This window comes from Pipistrellus hanaki (assembly GCF_964339955.1).
Source record: "Pipistrellus hanaki genome assembly, chromosome: 15".
Lineage (NCBI taxonomy): Eukaryota > Metazoa > Chordata > Mammalia > Chiroptera > Vespertilionidae > Pipistrellus > Pipistrellus hanaki.
The window spans coordinates 41,068,630-41,089,536 of NC_140517.1; the positions used below are offsets into that span (position 1 = coordinate 41,068,630).

Consider the following 20,907-nt stretch of genomic DNA (forward strand, 5'->3'; position numbering starts at 1 on the left):
AGGTTGGCTGATGGGTAAAAATGATAGAATCCAACAGATTAATAAGTCCCGCTGGCTTCTCAGAAAACTCGGGATTTTGAGCTTTCCAATTATAGAGGTGGCTACTGGCGAAAGGCCAATAGTGATGGGGCTGATCACCCTTCTCATCTGGGGGACCAGTGGCTTGCAGGGTTATAGTCTTAACAGTGGAGTCGGCTAGGAAGGCAAATGGTTCCTTCTGGGCTCTTTGTCTGGTATTCGGTGTGCTTCCCGCTCTCCTCGTGGCATCTGCTTCCCTTAATGGGGGAGGGTCAGGTCCCTCATCCGGCACCCTGGGGAACTGATACTGGGGAGGAAAAATTAATACTTTTTTAGTCCCCCCGTGCAAGACAGAGTAAGGGGGAGCTGATGGCATGGTGATTTTCTTCTTCTCTGTCCTCTCCGTCCCCTCTAAGGCAAAAATTGATTCTGGCTCTCAGGGCGCGGAGCCACAAAGGGTTTAAACCAAAAGGGTGGGTTCTCCACAAGGTCCTGCCACATTATAATGCATGGGAGCTGATCGGGGTAACCTGTCTTGGGTTGAGAGACGACACTCCGAACCCGGCGAATGGTATGGAGATCGAATGTTCCCTCTGGTGGCCATCCGACATTGAAAGCTGGCCACTCCCTTGAACAATAAGTCTGCCATTCATTCTTCCAGACCTCCATACTAAAATTGTTAGCTCTTTCCTCTACTTCCTGAAAATGATTAATCACAATGCTCAAAGGAGTAATCTGAATCTGTCCCATAACATCCATACAATGAGTCCATAAAATAACTCATAAAATCACAACAGCCGCCAGGAGAAGAACTCCCCACATCAATATTTTCAGTATTATAACAATTCAATACATTCAGATTTAAGTTTTTATAGCAAATTTACAAACAAGAGCAAACTGAAACCTTTCCCTTACTTATACAAACAAAGAAAGAAAGAACACAGGAACAGATGGGGGGCCCCAAGAACAGCCTTCCAACTCCTTGGAAGCGGCTCCTAAAACTAAACGACGGCCTCACGCCTACTACCTTGTCCTGAGAGGGAATTCTATGTCCCTGCTAAAGGAGGATCAAAACATCTTTTGATCTCTCCGGCATGTGGTCTTCAACAGCACATCTGCTAGACCTTTCGGGCACTTCCCACAGGGATCCATTCACACACTTCTACCACGGCCAGACAGGCTCTCCGGATTTAGTGTCCCTCAGAGTCTTGGAGATTCCAGACAAGGCCCCATATGTAGTGCCCAAGTGTCATAAACCTCAAAGACTAAAAGGGAGCTGAATCCGATGCAATTGCAGAAAGCCTCTATTTGTTTTGGACTAGTCCGAGCTCTGTCCCTCTTACACTGGCGGCGAGGGCATGGCAGGAAAGAGAAAGAATTTAACATATCAATGGGTTTTATAGGGAGGGTGGTGCTACTGCCTTGGCTGACCTGATTGGTTGGGTTAGGGCTAGGGTCCAGTTACTGGGAGCTGGCCCAGTCCCGCCCAGCCCTCTCACCCCACCCTGCAATCTCACCCCCCTGCCCTCTCACCCCACCCTGCCCTCTAAGAGGGGGAAAAAATGAGGAACTTTTGTAATAATATGAACAATAAAGATTGATTTAAAAAAAAGTCCAGGAAGCACGCAGAACTCCAAATAGGAGGAATCCAAAGAGGACCATACCAAGACACATCATAATTAAAATGCCAAGGGCAAAAGACAAAGAGAGAATCTTGGAAGTAGCAAGAGAAAAATAGTTAATTATCTACAAGGGCGTACCCATAAGCATGTCAGCTGATTTCTCAACAGAAACTATGCAGGCCAGAAGGGAGTGGCAAGAAATATTCAAAGTGATGAACACCAAGAATCCTGAAGGGTATTCTTTAAGAAGAGGAAGAAGAAGAAAAAGGTAAAGATAAAAATTATGAACAACAAAAAGGCATCAAATAAATACCTACCAACAAGTGAATCTAAAAATCAGGTGAATAAAAAGTCTGAAGAACAGAATGGACTTGTGAATATAATGGAATCAGGGACATAGAAAGGGAGTAGACTAACAGTTCTCAGGGGGAAGGGGTCTGAGGGGTGTGGAAAGTGGAAAAAATCTTACACCTATGGTTGAAGACAGTAGTGGGGGATAAAGGCATAGGGTAAGGTGGGGAATCAGGTGGAGGGGAGCTATGGGGGGGGGGAGAGGAACACCTGTAATAATCTGAACAATAAAGATTTATTTTTTAAGAAGAAAATAATAATAAAATAACATACTATATTGATAAATTTGAAATAACTCCCCATTATTAATAAATATCTTCAAAACAGAAACAAAAGAGTTCGTCAACTGGTAAGAAATATCTTTTCCAAATCAACAGCCAACATCCTAATTAATGGTAAGTCACAAAAGATGTTATTATTATTTTTTTAAAATATATTTTATTAATTTAAAATATATATATTTTATTGATTTTTTTTACAGAGAGGAAGAGAGAGGGATAGAGAGTTAGAAACATCAATGAGAGAGAATCATCGTCAGCTGTCTCTTGCACACCCCCTATTGGGTATGTGCCCACAACCAAGGTACATGCCCTTCACTGGAACCGAACCCAGGACCTTACAGTCCGTAGACCGACGCTCTACCACTGAGCCAAACCGGCTTTGGCCAAAATATATTATTATTAAAGCAAAATCAAGACCTGCTCAAGCTACTAAAACAGAGGCACGCCTATAGGATATTTGGTACAATTCACTGGGACAGAATACAGAAATATAACACATAAATGTTAAGGAGGAAATGGCAAGAAAAGAAAGATACAATATTAAGGGTATATTTGTTGGTTTTTCATTTTTAATATCATGTGAACTTTCAGATAATGTTATGGTCAGAGGGGGGTAATTTCATCATCACCATATGTCTTTTTCCTTCTAACTTCTATTTTTAACCTATCTTAATTATATCTTTTTATGGGGGGTTTTCCATGGATTTTTAAAAATATATATATATTTTATTGATATTTTACAGAGAGAAAGGGAGAGAGAAAGAGAACTATCAATAGAAACATCAATGAGAGAGAAACATCTACCAGCTGCCTCCTGCACACCCGCTACTGGGGATGTGCCCACAACCAACATACATGCCCTTGACCGAAATCAAACATGGGACCTTTCAGTCCGCAGACCTATGTTCTACCACTGAGCCAAACCGGTTTTGGCTTCCATTAATTTTTAAAGAAAGGGTGAAGGGAGAGAGAAAGAGAGAGAAACATGGGCCCTGACCAATTTGGCTCAGTGGATAGAGTGTTGGCCTAAGGACTCAATGGTCCCAGGTTTGATTCCAGTCAAGGGCATGCACCTTGGTTGCAAGCACATCCCTGAAGGGGGTGCACAGGAAGCAGTTGATCCATGTTTCTCTCTCCTTGATGCTTCTAGCTCTCTATCTCTCTCCCTTCCTCTCTGTAAAAAAATAATAAAATATATTTTTTAAAAAGAAAGCAAAATGGATCAGCTGCCTCCTGCATGCCCTCGACTGCACATGGAGCCTGAAACCCAGGCATGTGCCCTGACTAGGACTCGAACCGTGACTTCCTGGTTCATAGAGCGATGCTCAATCACTGAGCCTCACCAGTCACAGTTGTTTTTGTTAGCTAGCTCTGAGCTCTTGGAGAGCAAAGAATGTTGGATTGCTATGTAGGTATTCAGGGCTCAGCAGTAGGGAAATTGACACCTGTCCACCCTGAGAAATAAAATACCTACTAAGAAAGACTCCTAATGGCTCATTAGGCCCAATTTTATAAAAGAGTTTAATAGTTGCTAAACAGGAGCCTCTCATCCCTTCAGCACTTCTGGGTAAAGTTGCACTGAGCTGCCTGCCTCCTGCACTGTGTACCTGCCACCTGAACTAACCCTTATAAAGAAGGTCCTAGCCCTGGCCAGTGTGGCTTAGTTGGTTGGGCATTGTCCCATGCACTGACAATTTGCTGGTTCAATTCCCGGTCAAGGCACATGCCCAGGTTTCAGGCTCAATCCCCATGGGAAGTGTGCAGGAGGCAGCCAATCAATATTGCTCTCCCACATAGATGTTTCGCTCTTGCTTTCCCTTCCTAGCTCTCCAAAAATCAATTTAAAATAGTTGTTAAAAAGGAAGCAGCTCCTAGGTGTATAAATGCACCAATGGGTTGAAGACCTGCCCCAATCAATAGGAGCTGCACAGGTATAATTCATTTGCATCTTCCCTAGGAACCATCAGAGCAGCTCCATTCCAAACCATCAGGATTGAGCCAACCAAACTGTGAGTCTCCACTTGCATAGAAATAGACCAATCACAGACCATGGGCAGGCCCTCTTCACTAAGTAAGCCAACTTTACCTCAACAGAGGGCGCTTTGGATTTTCAAAAGGACTGTCTCCCCAGCTGGAGCTGTAACACCAGGGCCAAGCCACTGCACCAGCCTCGCCTGGGCCACTTGGAAATGAGGCCCAGCTAAGCTGTTTCACTGTTGAGGTGTATCCACAACTGAGCTGTTTACACTGAACCAAGTCTCCCCTCTCCCCACTGCACCCCAATTTGGGAACTCCTGTTGGAGTTAAACTGGCAGCAGCAACCTTTGGTTGACAAGCCTCAAGAACAAATGGATGGGTGCTGTATTTTGGGGTGCAGAAAAGGCAATAAAGACCATTCTTATAGGTATTAGAGACATTTTACAAATACTAAAAGCACAACCTTTAAATTCTCAAGGTTTTTCTTTCCTATTACTAAACAATGTGCGGGGCACAGTTCTCAGCCCAACCCCAATCCTAAGGCCTAGAGGGCATTGGATACTTGCAAGTGTCCCACGTTTGGGCTCCAGTTGTGAGTATCCACCCACCCCACCCCCACTACCCACATGGTTCAGGGTTCATGTTCAGGGTTTGTTCTGGTTCTGGAGGAGGCCGAACAAAAATGAAAGAGACTAGAAAATAATAATTTGGTGATATTGGGGCCAGGCAGAAGCCAAACTCTAGGGGGCAGATTTTGCTTTCCTCTGGCCTTGTGATCCCTTTTATTAAGGTTTGGGATCCACTGATAACCAGTAATAGCCAATCAACAAGAATTTACATAAGACTAATAGGTAGAAGCTGCTTCAGCTACCATTGTCTCAACTAGACATTGAGTGGTTGGCTCTGACCTTTCAGAGCTTCAAGGTTGACCAGCCTTCCGGGTTCCTTGTCCTCACCTTTCAGCTAGTGAGGACAATGGTCGGCTTCTGTCAGTCACTGTTCCATACCATCAGGGGGTATATGGTTTCACACCTGAGAAATGGTGACTGGCCCCTCCCATCAGACCTCTTATCAAGCCCTGGCTGCTGTAGCTTAGTTGGCAGGAGCATCATCCTGTGCACTGAAAGGTGGCCGGTTTGTTTCCAAGTGAGGGAGACACTCAGGTTGCGCGTTTGATCCTTGTGAGGGGCACGTGGGGGAGGCAACTGATCAATGTTTCTCTCACACATCTCTGTTTCTCTTTCTACCTTGCTCTCTTTCTCTCACTCTCTTCCTTTCTCTCTTTCTCTCTCCCTCTCCCTCTGCCTCTCTCTCTAAAAATCAATAAAAAAATACCCTGAGGGGAGGGGGATAATTAAGGGGAAGGTAGCACATGCATAGCTTCCTCCATTAGCAACATCCTGTACTAGATTGAAACCTTGGTTGCAAGTGATGGATCTGTGTTAGGGGCAGAAATATAATATTGGGGACTAGCTATTAATTATTAAAAAATATGAATTATGCTCTGTTAACCATGATTGTTAAGTTCTGATTAAAGAAAGCACATTCTATTTGGCTGGGACTTGTTCACCCATTCCTCAACCCCCATACCTGGTAGCAATCCTTGGACCTTAGAGTCAACCTTGGAATGTGGTCCTATTATCATGGAAAGATTGCCCAAACAATGAGGTCCCACCTGAGCCTACAGTGCCAGTAGTCTGTTAGCATTATACCTATATTTACCCCCTTTGCCTACTTCCCCATGTAATCTTTGTCTTACCCCATATAAGTAGCTGGTATGGGAGGGGGGGTTACAAAGCAGATTTTCATGGATGACCTGCTCTTTTACCCACACTGCCAGTATTATTGGAATAAATGCTCAAAGATGATTCAACCCTGTGTACTTCATTGGCTCAAGTAGTGACCAGCAGCCCAGACCTATGGGTTGCCAGGGTTCAGAAATGTAAGTATATACTGCTTTACTGCTCCAGCAAGAGAAAGGAAGATTTCCTCTCTTGCCCAGCAATTCAGCTGATGGGACACCATCAGCCCCCTGAACTCTAGCTTTCCTTCAATGGACTTTCTTTCAAAAATACCCTTCCTGCCGAAACTGGTTTGGCTCAATGGATAGAGCTTCGGCTTGGGGACTGAAGAGACCCGGGTTCGATTCCGGTCAAGGGCACGTACCTTGGTTGCGGGCATATCCCCAGTAGGGGGTGTGCAAGAGGCAGCTGATCGATGACTCTCTCTCATCGATGTTTCTAGCTCTCTATCTCTCTCCCTTCCTCTCTGTACAAAATCAATAAAATATATTATAAAAAAATACCCTTCCCAGCTTCCTCCTTTTTCTCTGTAGAGTAGCATTCCTCTCTTTTGCTTGCTGGACTCCCCTATGGTTTTCATAGTGAACCCCGAAACACTCTGGGAGCTCCCCTTCTCACTGAGGGGAGGCCCACAAGTCCCTGTGCATCCAGTCTGGCTGTCTGTCTTGCCCTCCCTCTGGCACAGCGCCCTTTGCCTATCCACCCCAGCAACGCTGGCCTCCTGTGGTCTTAGCCACAGAGTTTGCTCTATCCTCAGAGCCTCTGCCCCGCTGGTCCCACTGCCTAGCGTGCCCAGCCCCCTCTGCCTGGAGTGCCCAGCCCCCAGGTGCCTACCAGGCTGTCACCGCGCTGGTGCAATGCCCACTGTGTGCGAAGGCAGCTCTAAGCAATGGAGAGGCATTGGCTCCGGTCATGGCCTCCTCACATCCTGCAGCTTAGGGCTCACATGATACTCTCTGGTGAGGTCGTCCCAGGCCTTCGGTGTAAACACGCCTCACGCCCTGCAGGAGATACCCGGTGAACACTGCTATACTGCCCTATGTGACTTTTGGTAACACTAACCTGTAACTAACCCATTATATACACTGAGTGGCCAGATTATTATAATAATCTGAACGCATAATAATCTGGCCACTCAGTATATATATTCAGGCCCAGTGCATGAATTCATGCATGCGTGGGGTCCATCCAGCTTGGCCAGTGGTGAGGGGACCTGCCGGTTCCCCTGCCTGCCTGCTGGTCAAACTCCTGGCTGAGGGGACAATTTGCATATTAGCCTTTTATTATATAGGATATATACACTGAGTGGCCAGATTATTATGTGTTCAGAGGTCACAACCATCTGGCCACTCAGTGTATTTAGCCCTACCTTGTCTATTTATCTGTACTCCCAACCATGGACTAGAACATTGGCCTTAGTCGCTGTTGTATCCCCAGTGTCCCTAGCAGGTTCAGGCACACAGTAGGCACTCTGTGAGTGTTTGTTGAACACGTTTATGGAGTCCTTCAGTTCTGAGTGCCTTCCGTGAACCATCCCATTCATCCCTCTTATCCTTTCTGTGAAGTGGAGGGTCTATGGGCCCATTCCACCGAAGGAAAATGGAGGCTAGGATGGTGCAGCCACTGTCCCGAGGACGCACTACTTGCAGCAGAGCTTCTCTGCCTGCCTGGGCCTCCTGGCTCCCACCCCAACCAGCCAGAGGCCACTGCTTTTGCTGAGGGGGCAAGGTAGCAGGTAGGGCAGCACAGCCACTGAGCGCACCTGCAAACGCTGGGGTGGGGCAGGCACAGGTGGGTGCCCGGAGGACCAGCCTCGGGGTGGGTTGAGAGCTGCCTGTCTTTCTCTGTAAATGGTCTGTGGGAGGAGTTCATGTGCTTCTCAGAGTGAGTGTTTTAAGGACTAAGTTTTTTTTTTTTTTTTAAATGTTTTTATTGATTTCAGAGAGGAAGGGAGGGGGAGAAACATCAATGATGAGAGACTGCCTCCTGCATGGCCCCTACTGGGGACCAAGCCTGCACCCCAGGCATGTATCCTGGACTGGAATCAAACCCAGTACCCTTCAGTCCGCTGAGCAAAACTGGCTAGTGCCCAAGATGGTTTTTAGATTTATGTTAATTTATAAGGGACAGTAGTAATTTTCCCCAATAAATTTTTATTTCAAATTATTTTTGTTTCTTAAAAGATTAAAATAAGGCGAAACCGGTTTGCTTCAATGGACAGAGTGTTGGCCTGCTTACTGAAAGGTCCTCCGTTTGATTTCGGTCAAGGGCATGTTCCTTGGTTGTGGGCACATCCCCAGTAGGGGGTGTGCAAGAGAAAGCTGATCGATGAATCTCTCTCATCGATGTTTCTGAATCTCTATCCCTCTATCCCTCTCTCTTCCTCTCTGTAAAAAATAAGTAAAAAATATATTTAAAAAAGATTAAAATAAAATTCACATAACATAGAAATAGTCATTTTAAAGTGTACAATTCGGAAGCATTTAGTGCATTCACCATGTTTCGCAACCTCTACTTCTATCCTATATAATAAAAGCGTAATATGCTAAGTGTCTGATCATTCATTCCACCAGTGGGCAGACGCTCTGACTGGTAGGATAGCTTGCTGCTGGGGTCCAGCTGACAGAGACTGGGTGAGACTGGAACTAACATGCCCTGGAGTCCTCCCTCTGTCTAGACCCAGTTGGCCAACCTCCCTGTCCCTCCCAAGCTGGCCAGCCCCCATTGGCCCTAATAGGGACTGTTTAAGATGGCCCCAATCTGGCCCGATCGCCAGCCAGGCAGAGGGACCACACCAGTGCATGAATTCATGGACCAGGCCTCTAGTCTGGTTATAAAACATCATCACTCCAAAAGGGAAGTCCATATTCATTAAGCAGTCACTTCCTTCTCGCCCAGCCCCTAGTCACTGCAAATCTGCTTCCTGTCTCTGTGGGTTTATCTATGCTGGATGTTTCATGTCAGTGGAATCCTGATATATGTTTCACTTCATTCCCTCAGGATAATTTCAGGTTCACCTATGTTGGAGCATGGATCAGAATGAGGAGGGTAGAGGCTAATCCCATCTAATAAAAGAGTAACATGCAGATTGACCATCACTCCAACACACAATAGCTGCCCCTTGTGGTCAAAGATCCTTTCCCCTTGTGAACACAAGATGGCCACCATAAGATGGCCAGCAGGGGAGGGCAGTTGGGGGTGATCAACTCTGCAAGGGAGGGCAGTTGTGGGTGATCAGGCAAGCAAGGGAGGGCAGTTGGAGGTGATCAACCCTGCAGGGAAGGGCAGTTAGGGGTGACCAGGCCTGCAGAGGAGGGAAGTTGGGGGCAAACAGGCTGGCAGGGGAGCAGTTAGACATCAATCAGGCTGGCATGGAAGTGGATAGGGGTGATCAAGTTGGCAGGCAGAAGTGGTTAGGGGCAATCTGGAAGGCAGGCAGGTGAGCAGTTGGGAGCCAGCAGTCCTGGATTGTGAGAGGGATGTCTGAATGATTGTATAGGCCCGATCCTGGTGAGACATCCTAAACAGGCAGTCAGACATCCCTCGATGGGTCCCAGATTGGAGAGAGTGCAGGCTGGGCTGAGGGACACCATCACCACCCTCCCACTGTGCATGAATTTCGTGCACCGGGCCTCTAGTTCTTTCTATAACAGGGCAACACTCTTATCTTGTAATCTTCTAGTCTGAAATGTGATGCTTTGATGGAACTCCATTCTGTGCTTGTAGACAAATCTTTCCGGAGGCATTTAATGGATGAAAGGGCTAAGGCAGAGAGGAAAGAGTAATTAGCTCCTCTGAAGTCACTTAACACTACAGACACAGAGACAATGGCAGAGATAGAAATCCAGAAGCATGAAACTGTAATACTCTGCCACCCCTTTGAATGAATTTAAGCTGCTCAGTCATGTCAGTGCCATGCAACTACTTTCTATTAATTTTGTATTTTTGTCAATCTTTCTTCCATGAAAACTGAATGGTATCTGTATTGTGCTACAGTGGTGGGATCTATGGGCTGGTACTTGTTTCCCAATTTAATGAAAACATCTGTCTGTTGCTTAGTTCCCCATGAAACATAGTAACCTCTATTTTGTAAAAACTGCTGTTTGAAGTTTCCACTAGACATAAACAGTTCTTTGTTCTATGAATTAATTCTGCTGCTAGTGGCTTCTGTATCAACTGACCTTGCAAGCTGCTCTGCTGTTGTCCCTAGCTACCCCACCCTTGCCAGGTGTCTCTTAGTTATCTGTATTCAAGGTTACAGGCTTCCTGCAAGATATCTGCTAACCATAGCTAGGGCTCTTTTGAAAACATGAAAAAGTGAGGAAGCCCTAGACAAAAACATTAGAAAAATACAAAAAGCAAAAGCTTCCTCCATGTCTTTTGCTCAGAATTTGAGACATATTCCTCTGAGCCCACTGGTGTAATAAAGCAGTGTAACTGCATTTCTCTAAGTGTTGCTTGGTTTTTCTACCATCTTCTGTAACAAGTACAGCATTCCTTTTTATGACTGAATAATATTCCACTGTATAGCTATACCACATTTGTTAATCTATGTATCCAGTAATGGACATTGGGTTGTTTTATGTTACTTAATGTTTCATTTAAAAATATATATTTTTATTGATTTCAGAGAGGAAGGGAGAGAGATTGATAGATAGATAGAAACATCAATGATGAGAGAGAATCATTGATCAGCTGTTTCCTGCACAATCCATACTGGAGATGGAGCCCACAACCCCGGCATGTGCCCTTGACTGGAATCGAACCTGGGAACCTTCAGTCACCAGGTCGACACTCTATCCACTGAGTCAAACCGGCTCACATCTGTAACTGCTGAATCTCAAATCCATGAGCTTGAAAAGACGCCTCAAGGAACCAATTAGTTAGGAGTCATATTTATTGCACACAGGCTCAGAGCAGATTTCCTCTGTCAAATTATGAACAAACACAGGAAGGAGTATTCCCTTTTTATGTCCTTCTAGTTCTTTTTTTTCCATTAGAAATTTTAATTGATTTTCCACAGAAAGGAAGGGAGAGGGATAGAAAGCTAGAAATGTCGATGAGAGAGAAACATTGACAAGCTGCCACCTGCACACCCCCTACTGGGGATGTGTTTGCAACCAAAGTACAGGCCCTTGACAGGAATGGAACCTGGGACCCTTCAGTCCACAGGCCGATGCTCTATCTACTGAGCCAAACTGGTTTCGGCCTGTCCTTCTAGTTCTTTGTGGAAGTTATTTTTGCAGACAGCTTGTAACCTTGAGTACATATCATATCTAGCAAATACCTGTCATATCTATACAGACAGCTTGTAACCTTGAATACATACTTATATAGACACCACTGCGCCACCACCAGCAGCCCTGGCCCAGCACCACCACCAGAGGCCCTGGCCCAGAGCTGCCACCAGCGGCCCTGCGCCCAGAGCTGCACCAAAAGAGATAGGGGCTGCAGACATAATCGCGCACTGCAAGACCCAGTGATGGGTTTGGCGTGATCTTTCCTAAAATCGGGTCTTTATTTAAAAAACAACAACAACAAAAAAAAACACACCAAGGGACTCAGGAGAAATTGGTAAGAATCGGAAACATCCCACCAAAAGTGGAACATCTGGACACCTTGGGGCAAACCCAGCCTGCGCCAGATCCCCCTTACCCCCTTGCTTCTGAGTACTAGGGAAGGACTGCCCAGTTTGGCATATCCTGGGAGACTGCAGGGGGAATTGCCTTCCTTGAAACAGGGGATTGGAGCGAGAAGAAACAATCTGGGAAATGAGTTGATCTGGGAGCTGGCACCCAGGCAGCTTTCCTCCACAAAACATAGAGTCTTAGAGAAAGAAGGCTAGAGCAGCCAAAAAGACTGGGAAGCCAAACCAGAAACACTGCCACCTAGGGGCTTAAATACAAACGGATTCTCCCCCCACCCCCCCCCCCTTTTTTTTTTTTTTACCTTCCTTTCTTTCTTTTTTTATATTATTTTATTTTTTATTATTTTTAATTAATCAAAAGTAAATGGACACAAAGAACTAAGAAATAGCTTACTTAAAATTAAGGAATAGCTTACAAAACTGAGGTGCAGTGGAACGCAGGGATCTGCAATACTGTCTAGACTAGGGGTGTCGAACTCAATCAGAGAAGGGGCCAAAATCTAAAATCCAGCCTAAATCGCGGGCCGAATGGTTTACTGAACAGTCATAAACTGACAATGTCATAAACTGACAGCGGAGTGCAGTGATGACAGCGCGGTGCGGGCCACATTGCAAGGCCTGGCGGGCTGGATTTGGCCCGCGGGCCTTGTGTTTGACACATGTGGTCTAGGACAAGAAATAAGTGTGCCAAATGTAATAACAGAAGAAGTGAATGACCACTATTACACATTTTTTTATGGTAATTTTTCTATTCTCTATTTTATTTTCATCTTTTACATCTTTTTGTTTATTTTCATTTTTTACATCTTTTAATTGATAAACAAATTTTTTTCTTTTTTCCTCACTTGATTTTACCATTGTAATTATTACATTTTTCAATTTCAATCATCATTATTACTACTGCTATTTTGCATTTTTTCCCGTTTTTTTTTGTGTGTGTGTTTTTTTCTTACCATTTTAATTTCTTTTTATTTTACATTTGGATTAGTCTTCATTCTATTTTAATCTCTACTATAGCATCATTCAACCCTACTTCAACTTGACCTTTATGCCATCATTCTCTTACTAACCTTTACCCTTTTCATCTCCTGTTTATCTTATCCATTTCTGGATTTAGTTTTTCCCTTTTCTTTCTGTATACACCCTACTAAAATTCTCACCATACTTATAGACCTAATTTTCAACCCCCTGCTCCAAGTGCATAAATACGACTCTCTTTGCTATATTAATTAGTTAACAAAAGAAAGAAAAAACAAAAACAAAAACAAAAACTTTTGTCCTCTCTATCCTTTTTGTTATTGTTTGTGTGAATGTTGATTATATAGAATTTTTATGCTTTTTAGTGAAATTGATATGCTTATTCTTTTGTAGTTATTGTTGCTTAGTATTTTTTAATTGCTTTGTTTTTGTTTATTTTTTCCTTCTGTTTATCTTAGCCTTTCTTAATAATAGTGGATATTCTTTTTTTCTCCCCTACACTTTAATTTTCCTTTCTCTAGTGATCACCTTTATTAGAGGTTATTAATATCATAAATACATTCCTGTTCAGTCCTCTTTGTGTTGTACCTGGTAGTGTTGTATTTTGTGCCTTTAAATCAACTCAGGAGAAAGAAAACCACATAACCAGACATCCTGAAAAGAGACACCATGGGCAGACAAAGAAATAGCCCACAAATGAAAGAAAAGCAGGCATCCCCAGAAAAGGAAGTAAATGAGTTAGAGGAAAGCAACCTACCAGAGCAGGAATTAAGAGTAATGATCATAAGATGGCTAAAAAGGATGGAAGAGAAATTTGACAATAACCAAGAAGAAATGAAGAAGAACCGGGAGGAACTGAAGAAGAACCAAGAGGAAATGAAGATGAACCAAGAAGTGAAAAATGACACCGTTACCATGAAGAACTCAATAGAAAGCATCAAGAGTAGACTAGAAGAAGCAGAGGACCGCATCAGTGAGCTAGAAGACAAGATGAAAAAAAAAAAAAAATACCCAATTAGAGCAGCTACCAGAAAAAAAAAAAAAAATAAAAAAGCAGGAGGAGAGTTTCCGGGAGCTTTGAGAAAATACAAAACAAAACAATATTTGAATAATAGGGGTTCCGGAAGGAAAGGAAACTGAGGTAGACATGGAACACGTATTTCAAGAAATAATGAAAGAAAACTTTCCCGAGATAGAGAAGAAAAACCCCACACAAATCCAAGATGCTCCCAGAGTCCCAAGCAAAATGAATCCCAGAAAACCGATGCCAAGGCACATTATAATTAAATTGGCAAACACCAACGACAAAGTAAGAATCTTAAAATCAGCCAGCGAGAGACAGAAAGTTACATATAAAGGAACCCCCATCAGACTAACAACTGATTTCTCAATAGAAACTCATCAGGCCAGAAGGGAATGAGATGAAATATACAAAGTCATGCAAAGAAAGGGTCTGAATCCAAGAGTACTGTACCCAGCAAAGCTGTCAATCAAAATTGAAGGAGATATCAGGAGCTTCACAGACAGAAAAAGACTAAAGGAATTTATCTCCATCAAACCAGCAATGCAAGAAATGCTAAAGGGTCTACTGTAAAAATAAAGAAATAAGAAGTGAAGAAGGAACACGGGTATAGAATAAAAATGGCGTCAAATGAGTAGTATCATTAATAACTTTAAATGTAAATGATTAAAATGCTCCAATCAAAAGACATAGGGTAAGAGATTGGATAAGAAAACAAGACCCATACATCTGTTGTGTATAAGAAACCCACCTCAGAAAAAAACATGCGCACACACTGAGGGTGAAGGGATGGAAAAAGGTTTTCCAGGCAAATGGAAATGGAAAAAAAAGCTGGTGTAGCAGTACTTATATCTGACAAATTATATCTCAGAGTGAAGGACATAACAAGAGATAATGAAGGCCACTTCAAAATACTAAGGGGAGCAATCCAAAAAGAAGAAATAACCCTGGTAAATATATATGCACCCAGTACAGGAGCACCCAAATACATTAAAAAAACTTCTGGAGGACATTAAGAGAGAGATTAATAGCAATACAATCATAGCAGGAGATTTTAATACCCCACTGTCACCCTTGGACAAATCTTCTAAACAAAAAATCAGCAAAGAAATATCAATCCTAAATGACTCACTAGACCAGATGGACTTAATCCACATCTTCAGAACATTCTATCCCAAAGCCTCAGAATTTACATTCTTCTCAAGCGCACATGGGACATTCTCAAAGACAGACCACATTTTGGGACATAGGCAAAGTCACTTCAAATTCAAGAAGATAGAAATCATATCAAGCATCTTCTCAGATCATACTGACATAAAACTGGAAATTAACTACAAAAAAATAATCCAAAGAAATCAAACACATGAAGACTAAACAGCATGCTATTAAACAAGGACTGGGATACCAGAAATCAAGGAAGAAATTAAAAACATCCTGGAAACAAATGACAATGAAAACACAACAATCCAAAATGTATGGGACACAGAAAAAGCAATTTTGAGAAGGAAGTTCATATCCCTACAAGCCTATTACAAAAAACAAGAAAAATGGTAACAAATTATCTAACTCTAGAACTCAGAGACTTAGAAAAAGAGCAACAAGAATAGCCCAGTGTAAGCAGAAGGAAGGTAATAACAAAAATTAGAGCAGAGATAAATGACATAGAGACCAAAGAAACTATACATAAGATCAACAAAACCAAGAGTTGGTTCTTTGAAAGGATAAACAAGATAGATGAACCTCTAGCCAGGCTAACCAAGAAACAAAGAGAGAGGACCCAAATAAACAAAATCAGAAATAAATAGGTGAAATAACAACAGACCCCGCCGAAATACAAAGGATTGTTACAAAATACTATGAACAACTCTATTCCAACAAACTGAACAACCTGGAGGAAATGTACAGATTCCTAGAGAAATACAACCTTCCAAAACACAATCAGGAAGAATCTAAAAATCTCAATAGAACAGTGACTTGAGAAGAAATTGAAACAGTCATCAAAAAGCTTCCAGCAAACAAAAGCCTAGGGCCAGATGGCTTCACAGGAGAGTTTTACCAAACATTTAAGGAAGAACTAAAACCTATCCTCCTCAGACTATTCCAAAAAATTCAAGAGTAAGGAACACTTCCAAACTCCTTCTATGAAGCCAGCATCACCCTAATACCAAAACCAGATAAAGATAACTCAATGAAAAAGAGTTACAGGCCAATATCCCTCATGAACATAGATGCCAAAATCCTCAACAAAATTCTAGCAAATCGGCTCCAGCAGAGCATCACAAAGATCATACACCATGACCAAGTAGGATTTATTCCAGGAATGCAAGGATGGTACAATATCCGCAAATCAATAAAAGTGATACATCACATAAACAAATTGAAAGATGAAAATCATATAGTCATATCAATTGATGCAGAAAAAGAATTTGATAAAATCCAACACCCTTTCCTGATAAAAACTCTCAACAAGGTGGGAGTACAAGGATAATACCTCAACATAATAAAAGCTATATATGATAAACCCACAGCCAACTTCATACTCAATGGGCAAAAAATTGGGACTTTTTTTAAAACGCCACAGAACTTGGAAAGATTCTTTCCAAAAAATTGGGAATTTTTCAAAAAAGCTGCAGGACGCGGGGAAAAATTGTTAGAAATCAAGACTGTGCCGCTAAGACGTGGACAATCTGGTCACCTTAGCTTGGAGGCAAAAACTTCTCAAACAGGGGACCAAGGGGTTCCTACTGAGCCAGAAGTCTCAGCTCATGCCCCACTCGGATAAACACTGTCCGGTGTTTGGCTTAGGATGGACCCCATTTCCTACAGCAGAAGAGCAAAAGTCCCCTCCCTCCCTCCCTCTTGCCTCCCATCACACCCCAATAGTTAGTCTTAGAGTGAGAGCTACATCTAATACACTTGGCAGTGGAGGGGAGAAGGGAGGAGAGGGATTAAAGAACTACATCTCCCATGATGCCCGCGGGCAGAGGCCAGGAGGCTGACCTGCACCTCTCCTCTGTGGTTTTCTGGGGGCACCCTAACCCCTGGAGTTGTAAGGAGTCAGAACCACACTCCCCCGCACAATGCCCGAGTAGACGCTACAAGGTTTAAAAACATTTCCCATAGCTTTGGAGGATCTTTTATACACACTTGTAATGGATGAAAAATAAAATATTGCAAATCTTTTAAAAAATCATTTAAAGCATGTACCAAGTTTCTGGTCCAAATCATGTAAAATAAATTAAACATAAATTTCATTCTATTAACTTATATGAGTGTATCTGTAAGTATAGTTATGTGGAAATAAAGTTAAAAAAAAACCCAGAAACATTTCCTCTCAGCACATCCCTGCATCCAGTCCTCAGCAGGCCTCTATGGAAATGCAGCTCAAAAAAAAAAAAAAAAAAAAAAAAAAAAAAAAAAAAGAATCCCACAACAATACTAAGCTGAAACCAGTTTGGCTCAGTGAATAGAATTTTTCCCATAGAATATTAGGCCCAGCGAGGGATCCCTTCCCACAAGCCCCTCTGCCTCTCCGCCTCTGACCAGAGCAGGGGTTTTCCCCCAGCCTCCCTTTACTCAGGTTGGAAGAGTTTTTCCCACAACCCCCTCCCCCAGGGCAGGAATCATTCCCCCCTCTCCCCTCCCTTCTCTGTAGGGAGTGAGGGGACCCTGTTCCCTGGGCCCCACTCTGCCCAGAAGACCCACCTTCTTTTTTACTTATTTCTCTATTTTTTTAGGGCGAGGGAGAGGGAAAGAGAGAAACATTGATTTGTTGCTCTGCTTATTTATGCATTCATTGGGTGACCCTTACCTGTACCCTGACTAGGGGTGGAACCCAAAACCTTGGCTATGGGGAACAGGCTCTAACCAATTTAGCTACCCAGACCTACCTTGAACCAGCACTGGCAGCAGCAGCAGCAGCCAACCTGTGGTCCTGATCATTTTAATTCTGTATGCCTGTGTTTCTATTTCTTCTCAAAACAGCAAATTAAAATGACAATGAGGTATCATCTCACACCTATCAGAATGGCTATCATCAACATTTCAATAAATGACAAGTGCTGGCAAGGATGTGGAGAAAAGAGAACACTAGTACACTGCTGGTGGGAATACAGACTGGTGCAGCCACTGTGGAATGCAGTATGGAGTTTCCTCAAAAAATTAAAAATGGAACTCCCATTTGGCCCAGTGATCCCGCTTCTAGGAATATATCCTAAGAAACCCAAAACACCAATCACAAAGAATGTATACACCCCTATGTTCATAGCAGCACAGTTTACAATAGCTATGACCTGGAAACAGCCTGAATGCCCTTCAGTAGATGAGTGGATAAAAAAGCCATGGTACATTTATACCATGGAATACTATGCAACTGCAAAAAAGAAAAATCTCTTACCCTTGGGGAGAGCATGTAGGAACCTGGAGAGTAGTATACTAAGTGAAATAAGTCAGTCAACGAACAAATATCACATAAGTTCACTCACATGTGGAATCTAATGAACAAAATAAACTGACAAACAAAATAGATCCAGAGTCATGGAGGATCCTAAGAAAGAATGGAGGGAGGGAAGAGATCAACCAAGAACTTATATGTGCACTAGAGGCCCAGTACTTAAAATTTGTGCAGGGAGTGGGGGGTGGGGGGAGGGAATTACCGCAGATGGTGTCCCTCAGCCCAGCCTGCACCCTTTGCAATCTGGAACTCCTCTCACAATCTAGGACTGCTGACTCACAACCACTCACCTGCCTGCCTTCCTGATTGCCCCTAACCGCTTCTGCCTGCCAGACTGATCACCCCTAACCACTCCTCTGCCAGCCTGATTGATGCTAACTGCTCCCCTCTCATCCTGATTGCTCCAAACTACCCTCCCTTAACTGTCCTCTCCTGCAGGCCTGATCCCCCCATACTGCCCTCCCCTATTGGCCTTATCACCCACAATTGCCCTCCCCTGCTTGCCTGATCACTCAGAGTTGCCTCCCCTGCAGACTATCTTGTGGTGGCTATCTTGTTTCCACATGAGGGCAGCAGTCTTTGACCACATGGGGGCAGCCATTTTGTGTTGCAGTGATGGTCAATTAGCATATTACTTTTTTATTATCTAGGATATTTATAAGCCATAGACACGGACAATAGAGGGGTGAAGGCTGGGAGACAGGAGTGGGGAAGAGGGCATGACAAGGGAGGGGTGAATACTTTAAACAATAAAGTTTTATAATACTTTAAATAATAAAGATAGGTGTTTTTTGTTTTCTTTTTTTAAATTCAGATAGGGTTGTTTCTGAGGCTGGCTTGGAGGTTAGTTCTGACCCAGGAGGACTCCTATTAGCTGTCACTTTCTCTAGTTCTCCCCAGTTCAACAACTAGCCTGGCGGTTAGCTTGTCAGGGAGACCCCCTGCTGCTCTGCATTGGTGATCAGCAACACCTTAATTTTTAACAAGACAGCCCTTCACCTTGAACTCCCCCCACACATTTCTGTCCCAAATAAAATCACATACTAGGGAAGAACGTTGCAACTCCCTGTTCTTTTTAAAAATATTTTTATATTTATTAAATTGATTGGGGTGATATTGGTCAACATGACATGATAGGTTTTAGGTGTGGGTTCCTATGTTACAATATCTGTCTATGGCACCATGTGCCCACCATCCAAAGTTAAATCTTCTCATCGCCTTATATTAGGACACTTTAGCCCCCCTCCCCACATTTTAATGTTTTGATTGATTGATTTTTTTTTTTTGAGAGAGAGAGAGAAGAAGATAGAAGGAGAGAGGTAGAACATCAATGAGAGAGAAATATCAACATCAGCTGCCTCCTGCATACCCTCTGCTGGGGATCAAACCTGAAACCCAGGCATGTGCCCTGACTGGGAATGGAACTGGTGACCTCCTGGTGCATGGGTCACCACTCAACCTCAGAACCAAACCGGCCAAGCAACGCTCTGTTCTTATCTTGTCTCTGAGCCACCAGCTTGAGAACTGGAGGCAAGGACAGTGGAGGGCTTTCCTCAGAATGCCCCCTCTGCTTTCAAAACAGGGCACTGGGCAGGGGTTAATAGACCCTGGCCTTCATGAATTGCTTTTCCCAACATGGAAAATCTTCACTACAAACAAGCTGGGGCAAAAGTGACAGAGAGCCCAGTATTCTGAGCCTGTTATCGCTGGGGGGAGCCTGGAACCGATGTGTGACATCTACATGGAGGGAAAAGTCCCTAACCTGTCAATCACACCTCCCTGAAATTACCCTCTGACCCGTGGACCTGTGGGATTGAGTAAGGCTGGCAGCCTTTGCCACTGGAAGTGATGCTCCCTATAGTCCTTGACGGTGAGCCGGGAGAAGGGGAACCTATCTTTATGGCACGGATCTGTGTTAGGGGAACCTATCTTTTGACTAAGTCCACTCATAATATTACTTTCCTCATACAGAGCTGGAGTGGGTGGTGGGTATGGAGGTTGTGGGGGGGGCCTAGATCAGATGGCACAGGTCTGCTATTTTACTGATACTTAGTATATGTTCTTGAATACATGTTTCCTTATAATCCATTTCAACTTCCTTCTTGCTTCTCTGGGAACACAAGAGATTTTTGAGGTTCCTCAACTGGATTGCCTTATAATGACTCAGTTTTAAGTTATAACCTCAATTACTAACCCCAGCATTAGATAGGCCATGAGCAGTGACCTCACTAGTGACTTAAAGCTCCCAAAGCCACTGGTACATCTCTCCCTGGGCTGCTCAGGCCCCAGAACACAGGGTAGTCTCCCGCTTCCAGGCCCTTTATTTCTGGCACCTGTGAATTTGTGTTTCATTGGCACCCAACTATTATATTTACTGAAAGACTTTTTCTACAATATATGCCTTTTGAAAAGTGTCTGAGGGCCAAGGATGTGTCAGGTTCTGCACTTTGGACATGCCAGGACAAACAACACAGCCCATCTTGTCTTCCCAATGATTAGATTCCACTTGCCCCCCCCCCCCCAACCCCCACGGGAAATGGGCAATTGAATTGCAAATAGAGAGTGAAAGACTGAGAGAACATGACCAGAGATCCTTCTGTTTAAGGAGTCAGGGAATATCTCCAGAAAGAAATAACATTTTAGGGAAGTCAAGAAAGACAAACTGTCTATGGCAGGCATCAGCACTCTCTGGCCTCTCCACACCTTTGCCATTCAATCAAGGCCACAGAAAAGACAGCTATGATGTGTGCTGATGCT

The 20,907-nt window shown here is 43.5% G+C and overlaps 1 pseudogene across 1 annotated transcript in view; it reads right to left on the reverse strand.

The window, feature by feature from the left end:
• Positions 1-17,639, reverse strand: part of LOC311633877 (ly6/PLAUR domain-containing protein 3-like) — a 238,827-nt pseudogene extending 221,188 nt beyond the window's left edge. The window contains exon 1 of the transcript XR_014797091.1: positions 17,588-17,639. The product of XR_014797091.1 is annotated as a ly6/PLAUR domain-containing protein 3-like (transcript). The remainder of the gene's footprint in view (positions 1-17,587) is intronic.
• Between the last annotated feature and the right edge of the window lie 3,268 nt (positions 17,640-20,907).